A 13660-nucleotide genomic window follows, 5' to 3' on the forward strand; every position below is an offset into this window, starting at 1 on the left:
CAACGTTAATGTGTATTCTTCTATATTGCGCAGCTATACGGTATTTTAAATTAGGGATTGGCTAGTTTGCTTTACATAATTTAGGACAATATTAAATTTAATCATATTAATTTTATAATATTAAATCTTTGCTATTTCTCTATGAATTTTTTTTTCTTACAGTACTTCTAATATAGGGAAGAAACTCACCATTTAAGGAAATAAATTGGAGTTGTAGTAATAGTCTACTATATAAAAATAAATCGGGATTTCCTTCCTGACGCTATAACTCTAGAACGCACGAACCGATTTCCACGGTTTTGCATTCGTTGGGAAGGTCTCGGGCTCCGTGAGGTTTAAATAGCAAAGAAAAGGTGTCTCTGGTGGCGAAACGGACTTTGCCCGGTTTGCTAGTAATTTTTAAAATACAGTTAAAAAGTGAACATTCAATAGATGAATAGTGAACTAACATTTGAAAAAAATAGACAAATAAATAGCAATAACAATTATGTCTATATAGTATTTTCTAATGTTTGATTTTACGCGAGTATTATACATTTAGAAATTAAAGACTTTTTAACGTCTCCCTGTGACCACGCTCTCTGTAAAGTGTTCGAGAAAATAATATAATGAATAAATCGCGTTTAAAATCCGTTAAAAAGTCTTTAATTTCTAAATAACAATGTGTATCTATCGGTACAGGAACGTGGGCGGCAACATCCGCGACGGCATCACGGGTCTCGGCGGCAGCGTGATGGCGGCGCCGCGCGAGTTCGCGCACCTGTTCTCGCGCTCCAACCGCTTCGGATCCGCGGACAATATCGCGCATCTCGCCGGTGCGTGACGTGTATTTTTTTTTATGTGTGATGTTTCTCAATGTTAGCCAGAAGGGCTTCTACATTAACGCGGACGCGGGGGTGAACTGAAGGTTCACGGTGGTAGCGACATGCACAAGGGCGTCCCCCCGCCACGGGGATCTCGAACCTCGGCTTGAGCTGTCGCTTGAGTGGAGGAGGCCAGAAGGGCCCTAATCGGACGGGGTGACGCATATACATTATACGCACTTTATACAGGGTGTAATCGTTAAGTGTGCACAAGCGATTATTCCGTAACTATTAAACTATCAAAAAACTTTAAACTGATATCGAAAGTACTGAACCTAATGAGTAAAATGGCCATGATAAATTTTTAAAAATAAAACGAGGAATATCCAAAAATGTGATATTAAACGCACCCATACATTTTATTTCCCATACATTTTGTATTCATAACAGATTTTCGAAGTGATGTCCTCATTGTGCAATACATGAGGAGCTGTATTTACAGTTTCTAAATGAACTTCCCTTCAAATTTGCGTAGTAATTAAAGCAGAAAACCAAAAAAAGAAAGAAAAAGCTTTAATCTCTCATATTAAATGTACATGGGATGTTCATATTTCATACCAAATGTATGGGAGGGTTGAAAATTATTTTTTTAGATATTTGTCGTTTTATTTTTAAAAATTTATTATGGCCATTTTACTTATTAGTTAAAGTACTTTCGATATCAGTTTAAAGTTTTTTGATATCTGTAATATTTACGGAATAATCGCCTGTGCACACTTAACGATTACACCCTGTATAGTTATAGCGCCTGGCAAACTTCTTGGCCGAAAAGTAGCGTGGTGGGTGAAGCTTGCGCATCACGTTTTAGTACATTTTATATGCGCAAGCTTCGCCCACCACGCTACTTTTTGGCCAAGAAGTTTGCCGGGCGCTATACTAGCTGTTCCCCGCGGTTTCACCCGCGTGGCTCCGCTCCTGTTAGTCTTAGCGTAATTATATATAGCCTATAGCCTTCCTCGACAAACGGGCTATCTAACACCGAATTAATTTTTCAAATCGGACTAATAGTTCCTGAGAATAGCGCGTTCAAACAAACTCTTCAGCTTTATAATATTAGTATAGAAAGGTGAAATTTAACTTTCAACGCGCCTAAAGAAGGACGCTTCATTGTAGCTTGTCAAAGAAGTTTCACTTCTGATATGTGAGCTCGGCACACATCACTCTTATTTATATGAATAAGTAAATCGTGTTTTTTTCTATCTATCGTTCATCCCTCGTGAATCCACAAAATATGAAAAAAAAAAACACGAATTTACTAATATAAAAATGTTTAATTCTAAAAATTACAATAGGTCTTGCTCGATAGACGTGCTAATAATTAATAATAGTGATTGAAACAATTAAAATAACGTCGCACTAAGGAATTATACGCCTAGTGTTCCGTTATGGTATACGCAGGTAGGAACAAACAAATACATGAGAGAAGAACATAAACACAAGCGCGTGTATACAAACACATGGACGCATCCATGTACTCCATATACACTTATATATTTATTTATAAATTTATTTCAATAAATAAACTTTGATGTATATAAAGTGAGATGAAACAAATAGAAGAAAAACACACTCAAGCGCGTACTCTTACCTCTTTACGCGTGCACGTAAAGAGAGAGAGAGAGAGATACATACACACATCCAACTCATTATAGATGCGAAATTTATAAGAATGCATGGATGTAGGATTTTGTTTCTTACGCGCAACAAGTGAACGGATTTTGATGACATTGGCAGTGATGTGGTTTATCTATCAAAATAACAAATTTAAGCTATAAAAATACTTGATTTTGTCCGCCGGTTAGTCGGATAAAACCGCGCGGTCCAACTAGTGTAATATTATGCTGAACGATCTAAATTCATCGCATACACGCCCTAAGTTATGATTCAAAACATCACAGCTTAGTAACAGCTAGTTAAACACAGTTTATATTCTAAATATTCCAAAATATAAAATTTTCATAGTTATATGAGTAAGGAACGCTCTAATTGCAAATACAAATATATAGATATTTTTCAAAATATTCTTGACCCGCTTCGAAACATGATATTATAATTTTACTCTTTCTATTAATTGTCTATTTGTACCTACCATTTAAAAATTAACTTTTAAACGCTCTCGTAAGCTTGCTAGACAAACATACAAAAAGCAGAAAATTTGCTTGCCTTTCACGCTCAGCTTTTATATATTAAAATATAGGATATTTATTATTTTTACTGAGTAATCGTATCTAAAACGTTTTTTCAAACAAAAAATATATGATACATGACACATGTTGGTAGTCATTGATATCAGCTATGTTTTTTGTGTAATAATATATTATATATCATATATATTATGTATGCTAAAACTTCCATTTTGTCTCACAGAAAACACGGGTCCCTGTAAGTATAAATCATAGTGCTATTGAAAACATTCATATAGTAGCATTATGTTGATAATAAAAATCATAAAAATATGACATATTTCACAAACTATTAACATTTTAACAAAAATATCGTATTTAAGCGATCATCAATGCACTATTCTCACATGCATAGATTTTGTAGATTGTTATTAAAAAATAATTATACATATAGCGTTTTGAGTTTTGTAGCTGTTTATATTTAATACACCCGTTACACCTTGCACATATACATAAAATATATAAAAAATAGTTACTAACATGTAACAATAATTCGTTTCTGCATGCAAATAAAACACACAAAAAATATGCGTCATGTATTTCTATAAAAAATCAGTTCCATAAAATATATTTACATGTCACAAGTAGAAATTAGCACTTAATATTTACCTAAACAGAAACTATTAAAATTTCTCACATATGCACAATATATAAGAATATTTTATTAACATAAATGTGTTAATGTACATTGCAACATTAGGTTATTATCTGTTCACAAGGCTAAATCGTTCAGTAATGGTAGATAAGCACTTGTCAACAAACGTCATAGATATTTCATATTAGATAGCATTTTATGTCAGTACTCAGTTGCAAATGGAACTCACGTGACGACGGACGTGCGATGTTTTTAAAGAATTGCAAAAAATGTCGCAGGAAATGTAATAATATTGAATAGTACATAATGTAATTATAGTTTTGTTCTCGTATTTACCTATTTATTATTTAATTAGTATGTACAAGGTTTTGTGGTACTCGTTTAAGTGATGTGATTGATATGTTCAGATAAGTGTATGAAGATTATTTGCACCGTTTTAGTTTTATTGTTTAGCGTAATGCACTAAACGCAATTATTAACTGGTCTTCATAGAGTATCGTATTCTAACTGCTTTTTCAGTTTATATGTTTATATACGCACAAACAATAGTAAAACTTATCTAACTGGTCTCTAATAATAATCACTATATTCATATAAATATAGTTTATATACTGTGAGTCATCGTTCATCACTTCTTAGTTAGCATTTCAAATTTATTTGCTTATATTCTTGTCTCGTTCTTGCACACTAGCCCCCCAACATACGGAACTGAGAGGTAAATATATATTTCGTAATGTTATCATATCTATTAGATTTTCTGGCAAATATTTATAATTTTTTGCACTAACGCGTACATTTTATGCCTCTATGTGATTGCTTATATTTATTTTTTAGTAAGACCATCCTATAATTAGCTAGCTTTAAAAGCTTATTGAATAAATAAAATAAACAATATAGCCTAGAAATATAATCTTTGTAACTGAATATACATATACTTACATAACATAGTACACATTTTAATATTGGGTTGCATGTTTTTTTTTTGTTTATAAATTTAATATAAATAAACATTTCACAAAAAATATATTGAGAGATACATGGTTAAGAATAAAAAATCCTAGTTACAATAAAAACAATATAATAAATAAGGAAATTAGCCGCATGCAATAAATAGACATGGATAAAAATCATTTTTATTACTTTAAGATAATTCTTTTTTCCATTAATATTTATTGATAAGTCTAAAAAATAAATACCTTCAGGCCTAGAACACACATACGTATTACGTACAACTAAGTTATGTTTTTAAACTTACCTTGCCATTTGAAACTTTTTCAATGTCATCGGCGAAGAGTACAATGGTCTATTATACTCCATGTATCTATTATGCATTTTCTATAATGTTCTATTGTATATTGATGCTCAATTGGTTAAATTAATAGTTTTATTGGTAGCCTAGACCATACATATATTAAAAGGTGCAGCTTAGTTATGTTGTTTCAAATGATACGCTGTTGTATCGTTTGAGAGAACTGAATGACACCGTCCAATCAAGTGCCTAGGCTATTAATGAAGCAGCGTATATATATTTATGAATGACCTTATATAGTCCGGTCAATCTAGATAAAAAATACAACATTTCCCGTCTTGTTGATATTGGTAAAATTGGGAGAAACATTCGTGACCTCTAGTAATTATTTTCCAAGTACCGCAATGATGGGAAGTTTAAATTTTGTTTAAACGATGTTTTCAACAAATTTATACCTGGATGGGAATTTATATAACTTCCCTCTTATTTTTTGGGCTAATTTGACTGGACTATCATACGCTGCATTCATAACTATTATACACGTGTGTTCTGTGCCTGAATGCGTTACTATGACGCTTCACGCTATATAAGCGTAACGCCCGCCATGTGGATGTTGAGTGTGTGTACAACGCGCAGCGAACGCGTCGTCGGAAGGGTCCCGCGCCAGCGAGGCGGGGGAGACCGCGCCGCGCGGCTCCACGCTCCCGCGGGCCGCCACCTCGCCCGCGCCCAAGTACTCGCCCGACGCCTCGCCCTCCTCCTCCGTCACCAGCGAGGGAGTGCCGTGAGTATACACGCACATACATACATATAAATAAATAAATATTCAGGACAATTTTCACACACGGCATAATTAGCAAAATGGTCTTAGCGAGATGATATAAGATGATATAATATATTGAGGAAGGCCTCCTCGTTACCTCTCTTCGAAGATAAAATTGATAGACGTCAAATGTTGCCTATTAAATTGGCTCGTCTATACTTTCTAAATAACTGTTTGTCACTTTTATGATTTAAAATATACCTATATCCTATCAGTATAGTTTTACGAGGCACACTAAAAATATTTAAAGTGACGTTTATACACAGTTACCCCACACAAGCGGGCACCAACAACATGTCAGAAGCGACATTCAGCCTCAAGCCGATACTCAACGAGCTGCGCGAGCGGCGGGAGGACTATGAGCGGCTCGCTGAGAAGATCGATGCGCTTAAGGTGATTTGGCACAAAAAATGTTTTTTTTTTTTTGTAATTTTTTGGGTGGCACGTAGGTGTGTGTGTTAATTATTTAATGCGATCCTTTGTAATGTTATTGTATTAAAGTTTAATAAAATGTTTTTGTAATTCTTTAATAAATGTATTTTTCCGAATGCAAAAAAAAAAAAATGCGTTTTGAAAATGAAAAAAAAAATACTTTTGATTATAAATTGTGTATGAATGAATGGGTCACTGGTAAAAATGTATTTGTTTTCAGAATTTAACGCAAGAGGTGTCGTTTCTATCAGCCGCCTTACAAGAGGAGCGCTTCAAGACAGAACGACTCGAGGAGCAAATCAACGATCTCACTGAGTTACATCAAAACGAGGTACTTTAAATAATAATGTGATAATTCAATTTTTTTTCTTGATTTTATGCAGTCATTTTTAACGGAAAAGTAAAAAAAGTTTATATCGTTTAATTGTTTCCACAGGTAGAGAATTTAAAGCAAGCACTAACGGATGTGGAAGAGAAAGTACAGTATCAGAGCGAAGAGCGGATACGAGACATACACGAGGCGTTAGATTTGTGTCAGACTAAAGTGAGTATCGAACTACCCTCAAAATGTATACTAGCCTTTAAGTTTCAAAACCGTTCAAAATGGCACAAACCACGGTGCGTGACGATAAATCGGCATCTTTAAAGGTCTCAAAAGCATATATAATTTTATTTTTGAGTTTGACAGTGAGGAAACTTTGTCAAATACCTGTATCCATTAAACTATGATTAACACACTTCTGTATAAAATAAATTACTCACAAAATACATACGACGAAATACCACTAAGTATTGCGGGCGCGGATAAACATCTGTCGTTGCGTGCTCATACGCTAATGACTCGCGATTTGGAGTGTCTGCGGGCGTGCGGGGGATATGCACACGTGTACAGCTGCGTGCTCACTACACTATATTTGTTGGGAATGAGGAAATTTGGACACAAATTACATATACCTCTATTACAAAATTACTATGTAAATAGAATGACGAGTATTTTTTGAAGTGAAACTTCTTTATCGGGGTTGGAAAAAAATTTTGTGTAACATTTTTCCGTTACGCGCCATCTTGTTTTTATCCCTACCACGCGTGATTGACGTATTTCTGTAAAGTTGCATATAGTAAATTATTTTTTGAAAAATAAGGTCATAAAGAAGTTTCACTTCTTACGTGTGTACACTAGTACACGCATACATTTTTTTCTTTTCAGTTTTTTTGTGTGTTTCACCAGTCAATCTGTATATTATGTGTAAATATTTAGATGTGAATGTAACGTTTGTGTGCGTCGCAGATAAGCAAGCTGGAGCAGTGGATGGCGGGCGGCGGGTCGGGCGGCGGGGCGGGCGGCGCGGGCGAGGCGGGCGCCGCGCTGCCGCCGCGCGTCGTGCTCGTCAAGCTGCTCAACGTGGCGCTCACGCTGCTGCAGCTCGCGCTGCTGCTCGTCGCCACCGTCGCCGGCGTCGCCATGCCCTTCCTGCGCACCAGGTACACGGCACAGGGTGTACAGTGCAGTACCGCATACTGCCGCCGCGCGTCGTGCTCGTCAAGCTGCTCAACGTGGCGCTCACGCTGCTGCAGCTCGCGCTGCTGCTCGTCGCCACCGTCGCCGGCGTCGCCATGCCCTTCCTGCGCACCAGGTACACGGCACAGGGTGTACAGTGCAGTACCGCATACTGCCGCCGCGCGTCGTGCTCGTCAAGCTGCTCAACGTGGCGCTCACGCTGCTGCAGCTCGCGCTGCTGCTCGTCGCCACCGTCGCCGGCGTCGCCATGCCCTTCCTGCGCACCAGGTACACGGCACAGGGTGTACAGTGCAGTACCGCATACTGCCGCCGCGCGTCGTGCTCGTCAAGCTGCTCAACGTGGCGCTCACGCTGCTGCAGCTCGCGCTGCTGCTCGTCGCCACCGTCGCCGGCGTCGCCATGCCCTTCCTGCGCACCAGGTACACGGCACAGGGTGTACAGTGCAGTACCGCATACTGCCGCCGCGCGTCGTGCTCGTCAAGCTGCTCAACGTGGCGCTCACGCTGCTGCAGCTCGCGCTGCTGCTCGTCGCCACCGTCGCCGGCGTCGCCATGCCCTTCCTGCGCACCAGGTACACGGCACAGGGTGTACAGTGCAGTACCGCATACTGCCGCCGCGCGTCGTGCTCGTCAAGCTGCTCAACGTGGCGCTCACGCTGCTGCAGCTCGCGCTGCTGCTCGTCGCCACCGTCGCCGGCGTCGCCATGCCCTTCCTGCGCACCAGGTACACGGCACAGGGTGTACAGTGCAGTACCGCATACTGCCGCCGCGCGTCGTGCTCGTCAAGCTGCTCAACGTGGCGCTCACGCTGCTGCAGCTCGCGCTGCTGCTCGTCGCCACCGTCGCCGGCGTCGCCATGCCCTTCCTGCGCACCAGGTACACGGCACAGGGTGTACAGTGCAGTACCGCATACTGCCGCCGCGCGTCGTGCTCGTCAAGCTGCTCAACGTGGCGCTCACGCTGCTGCAGCTCGCGCTGCTGCTCGTCGCCACCGTCGCCGGCGTCGCCATGCCCTTCCTGCGCACCAGGTACACGGCACAGGGTGCAGTGTATGTGCTACAGTCAAAACCCTGAACCAGTCAATATCCTTATTGACTGGTTTAGGGTTTTTGACTAAGGGCATCGGTTAATATCCTTATTGACTGATTTTAACATAAAATCAGTCAATAAGGATATTAACCGATGCCCTTAATCAATAACCTTAATAACCGTCAATAAGGATATTGACTGGTTCAGTGTTTTAACTGGAACATATACAGTGCAGCACCGCATGCTGCACGCTACCGCATGGCACACCGCACACCACACACTATACGTACCGAGCGCACCCGCACGTAGCTCGCTCGCACGCACGAACGCACGCTCGTATTAGACACTACATACATGGTCGCTAACTTTTCCGAGCACTGCACATACTTCAACATCACACAATATACATATTGCCAATAAAACTCCACATACACACCGTCTTCTTAACATATTACACATATAATAATTTACTCTGATCAGCTCTACTACACAATAATTATACTAATAATAAATAGATTATTAATATTCGCTCTTTAAAAAACATCTTTCTCAAGCACCGTACCTCGGTGCTCACGATAAAAGATCACTTCTCGATAGTTTTAAAGTTCCATAATGTGAAATGGAGTGAATAGATTAAATTAACTTTTTACATATAAAACAATAGATAAAATAACTAGTCACAAGCTTGCTAAGTATACAGGGTTACTTGTAAAACACCAGCAACCTCGCAGGACGATATAGCTAATATCATGAAAAATCATACATATAAAGCTTAAAAAATCATTTAAAAATAATTTATTACGTTATACCAATAGTCGTGGAACAAATGTTGTTACTTATGATGTTAGCTATCTTGTCCTGCGAGTTTGCTGGTGTTTTACAAGTAACCCTCTATACAGTGTATTGGATATCAGCTTTCTCTCCTTACAAATGTGTCAAAGAAATAACTAACAGTAACATGACGTGTGTGCAGGGTGCGCGTGCTGACCACGAGCCTGGCGGTGATGTTCGGCGTGCTGGTGCTGAAGCAGTGGCCCGAGGTGGCGCAGCTGTCGGAGCACCTCGCGCGGCGCCTCAAGGAGTACCTGCTCGACAAGCACAGCGACAGGTAATGGGTGTGGGACACCCGGCGCGGGGGGGGGGTGGGTGTGGGGGGGACGTGGGAGTTTAGTGTTAAGTGTGGGGGTAGGGGGGATATGAGATAGGCGATGTGGGTTCCAGTTTAGTGTTAAGTGGGGGATAGGTAGGGGGGATATGAGGTAATGTGGGTTCTAGTTTATATTAATCTGTGTTAAATCAAATTCTCCTTAGAACACAAAAATGACTGTGTATAAAAATGTCTGTCAAATCATTACTTTAAAATTCGGGTTCGCGGATATTTGTTTGGAAATAGGGATAGGGGGGGGAGGTATCTGTATATAATATCTCATCATGGATTGAAAGTAATAAGGGGGACAGGGTACGGGGGCTAAGCTGTATGTATGTGATAAGGATTGAAGGTCGTAATATTTTTCTTAAATTTTCGGAAATGGCCTATGGGTGGCGGTGGCCCTTAATTTGTGCTCTTAAACTATTTGTATATTTAGTTAATTTTGTATTACTAAAATCGAACCTTTCAATTTATCATTTACTTCGTATAATAACTCAGGCCCCGGAATCACAGACACAATAGAAAATCTATTGTGTCGTGGACCGATCGGGCCGTTCGGGGCTCAATGGGTTATAATCAAGTCAATGCAGTCAAAATAAAAAAAAATATTGTACAGCCTTTATTTTTTTATGGAAGTTACATTGAACTAGAACCCACAATTTTAGGTATCAATGTAAAGAATTTTTTTTTACGTTTTCGAGTTGTTATTATTTATGTTCTGTAACTATAGTACCTATGTTATCTGCAGTTGATTCGAAGATAATATGTAGTCTATCTAGTCTGATGTCTATATGTATTAGAGAACATTGAAATTATTTATTACATACAAATCGTATGATTGTGACTTTGATGGATTTTTATAGGGACGTTAGTTGTTTTTATGAGATGTTCTTATATATTGACAAGTTTATAATCGTTTTATATAATTTATTATGTATCGCAATGATTTTTGAAACGTAGCAAGTGACTCGTAGCGTCAGCCAAAGACCAATTAAGTATTTCTCTTTAGTGAACTTTTTATTATATTTGTATATTTTTTATTTATTGTGTATTTTATTTATGGAGATCTGTGAGTATAATGCCTCCGTAATCAAATAGACGAACTACTATATTAGTACCTTTTGTGTAAGGAAATATATTTTAATGTATAATTATTATAGTTTGCAAATATCTGGTATTCAAACTTTGAAATCAGTGACACTTTGGTAGTGGAAATGCATGGCATAACTCAGTATTTATCACAAAGAAATAGCTTTTGTACGTGAATGTATAATTTTATATTTTTATAAAAAATTCAAATGGAAAATTAAATTTTGTAACTGACGTGTTTGAATACCAGGTCGATAACTATAAATGAGTAGCGTTCAGCTCCGTCACGCTGGAACCCGCTTTAAAAAAAACCTTACTTTTTTTCAGCCTATTTTACCTACAAACGATGCTAATAAATGTAGTATAGGTCAATTTTTTGTAGTCTTATTAGTTACTTAGAAAACATCATTGATATCGTTCGAAGTAAAAAATATAAATAATAGCGTGTTGATTAGTTTTGGAATGGGTTCCAAATTGATTGTAGTTTATTGTAGTGGCAAGAAAATTCTTTATTTGCGTTGTTTTATCTCAAATTATTGCAAGAAGGTCACAATAACAAGATTTTAAAAAATAAATAACACTTGTTCAAAAACTACAAACGATGCCAATAAATGTAGTATAGGTCAATTTTTTGTAGTCTTATTAGTTACTTAGAAAACATCATTGATATCGTTCGAAGTAAAAAATATAAATAATAGCGTGTTGATTAGTTTTGGAATGGGTTCCAAATTGATTGTAGTTTATTGTAGTGGCAAGAAAATTTTTTATTTGCGTTGTTTCATCTCAAATTATTGCAAGAAGGTCACAATAACGAGATTTTAAAAAATAAATAACACTTGTTCAAAAACTACAAACAATGTAGTTGATTGTAGCTAAACTCATATGTATGCCAATAAATGTAGTATAGGTCAATTTTTTGTAGTCTTAACTATTAGTTACTTAGAAAACATCATTGCTATCGTTCGAAGTAAAAAATATAAATAATAGCGTGTTGATTAGTTTTGGAATGGGTTCCAAATTGATTGTAGTTTATTGTAGTGGCAAGAAAATTCTTTATTTGCGTTGTTTTATCTCAAATTATTGCAAGAAGGTCACAATAACAAGATTTTAAAAAATAAATAACACTTGTTCAAAAACTACAAACGATGCCAATAAATGTAGTATAGGTCAATTTTTTGTAGTCTTATTAGTTACTTAGAAAACATCATTGATATCGTTCGAAGTAAAAAATATAAATAATAGCGTGTTGATTAGTTTTGGAATGGGTTCCAAATTGATTGTAGTTTATTGTAGTGGCAAGAAAATTCTTTATTTGCGTTGTTTTATCTCAAATTATTGCAAGAAGGTCACAATAACAAGATTCAAAAGAATAAATAACACTTGTTCAAAAACTACAAACGATGCCAATAAATGTAGTATAGGTCAATTTTTTGTAGTCTTATTAGTTACTTAGAAAACATTATTGATATCGTTCGAAGTAAAAAATATAAATAATAGCGTGTTGATTAGTTTTGGAATGGGTTCCAAATTGATTGTAGTTTATTGTAGTGGCAAGAAAATTCTTTATTTGCGTTGTTTTATCTCAAATTATTGCAAGAAGGTCACAATAACGAGATTTTAAAAAATAAATAACACTTGTTCAAAAACTACAAACAATGTAGTTGATTGTAGCTAAACTCATATGTATGCCAATAAATGTAGTATAGGTCAATTTTTTGTAGTCTTATTAGTTACTTAGAAAACATCATTGATATCGTTCGAAGTAAAAAATATAAATAATAGCGTGTTGATTAGTTTTGGAATGGGTTCCAAATTGATTGTAGTTTATTGTAGTGGCAAGAAAATTCTTTATTTGCGTTGTTTTATCTCAAATTATTGCAAGAAGGTCACAATTACAAGATTTAAAAAAATAAATAACACATGTTCAAAAACTACAAACGATGCCAATAAATGTAGTATAGGTCAATTTTTTGTAGTCTTATTAGTTACTTAGAAAACATCATTAATATCGTTCGAAGTAAAAAATATAAATAATAGCGTGTTGATTAGTTTTGGAATGGGTTCCAAATTGATTGTAGTTTATTGTAGTGGCAAGAAAATTTTTTATTTGCGTTGTTTCATCTCAAATTATTGCAAGAAATCACAATAACGAGATTTTAAAAAATAAATAACACTTGTTCAAAAACTACAAACAATGTAGTTGATTGTAGCTAAACTCATATGTATGCCAATAAATGTAGTATAGGTCAATTTTTTGTAGTCTTATTAGTTACTTAGAAAACATCATTGCTATCGTTCGAAGTAAAAAATATAAATAATAGCGTGTTGATTAGTTTTGGAATGGGTTCCAAATTGATTGTAGTTTATTGTAGTGGCAAGAAAATTCTTTATTTGCGTTGTTTTATCTCAAATTATTGCAAGAAGGTCACAATAACAAGATTTTAAAAAATAAATAACACTTGTTCAAAAACTACAAACGATGCCAATAAATGTAGTATAGGTCAATTTTTTGTAGTCTTATTAGTTACTTAGAAAACATCATTGATATCGTTCGAAGTAAAAAATATAAATAATAGCGTGTTGATTAGTTTTGGAATGGGTTCCAAATTGATTGTAGTTTATTGTAGTGGCAAGAAAATTCTTTATTTGCGTTGTTTTATCTCAAATTATTGCAAGAAGGTCACAATAACAAGATTTTAAAAAATAAATAACACTTGTTCAAAAACTAC

The 13660-nt window shown here is 36.6% G+C and overlaps 1 pseudogene across 1 annotated transcript in view; it reads left to right on the forward strand.

Annotated features, from left to right (window-relative positions):
* Positions 1-13660, forward strand: part of LOC149897942 (uncharacterized) — a 54341-nt pseudogene that overhangs the window by 37356 nt on the left and 3325 nt on the right. The window contains exons 9-17 of the transcript XR_016458131.1: positions 682-815; positions 3231-3245; positions 4333-4356; positions 5527-5674; positions 5980-6106; positions 6366-6476; positions 6582-6689; positions 7434-8691; positions 9666-9800. The product of XR_016458131.1 is annotated as an uncharacterized LOC149897942 (transcript). The remainder of the gene's footprint in view (positions 1-681; positions 816-3230; positions 3246-4332; positions 4357-5526; positions 5675-5979; positions 6107-6365; positions 6477-6581; positions 6690-7433; positions 8692-9665; positions 9801-13660) is intronic.

Source organism: Colias eurytheme, chromosome 24, assembly GCF_061535395.1.
Source record: "Colias eurytheme isolate Ceu_HAF_F1 chromosome 24, ilColEury1 Martin Lab GWU primary, whole genome shotgun sequence".
Lineage (NCBI taxonomy): Eukaryota > Metazoa > Arthropoda > Insecta > Lepidoptera > Pieridae > Colias > Colias eurytheme.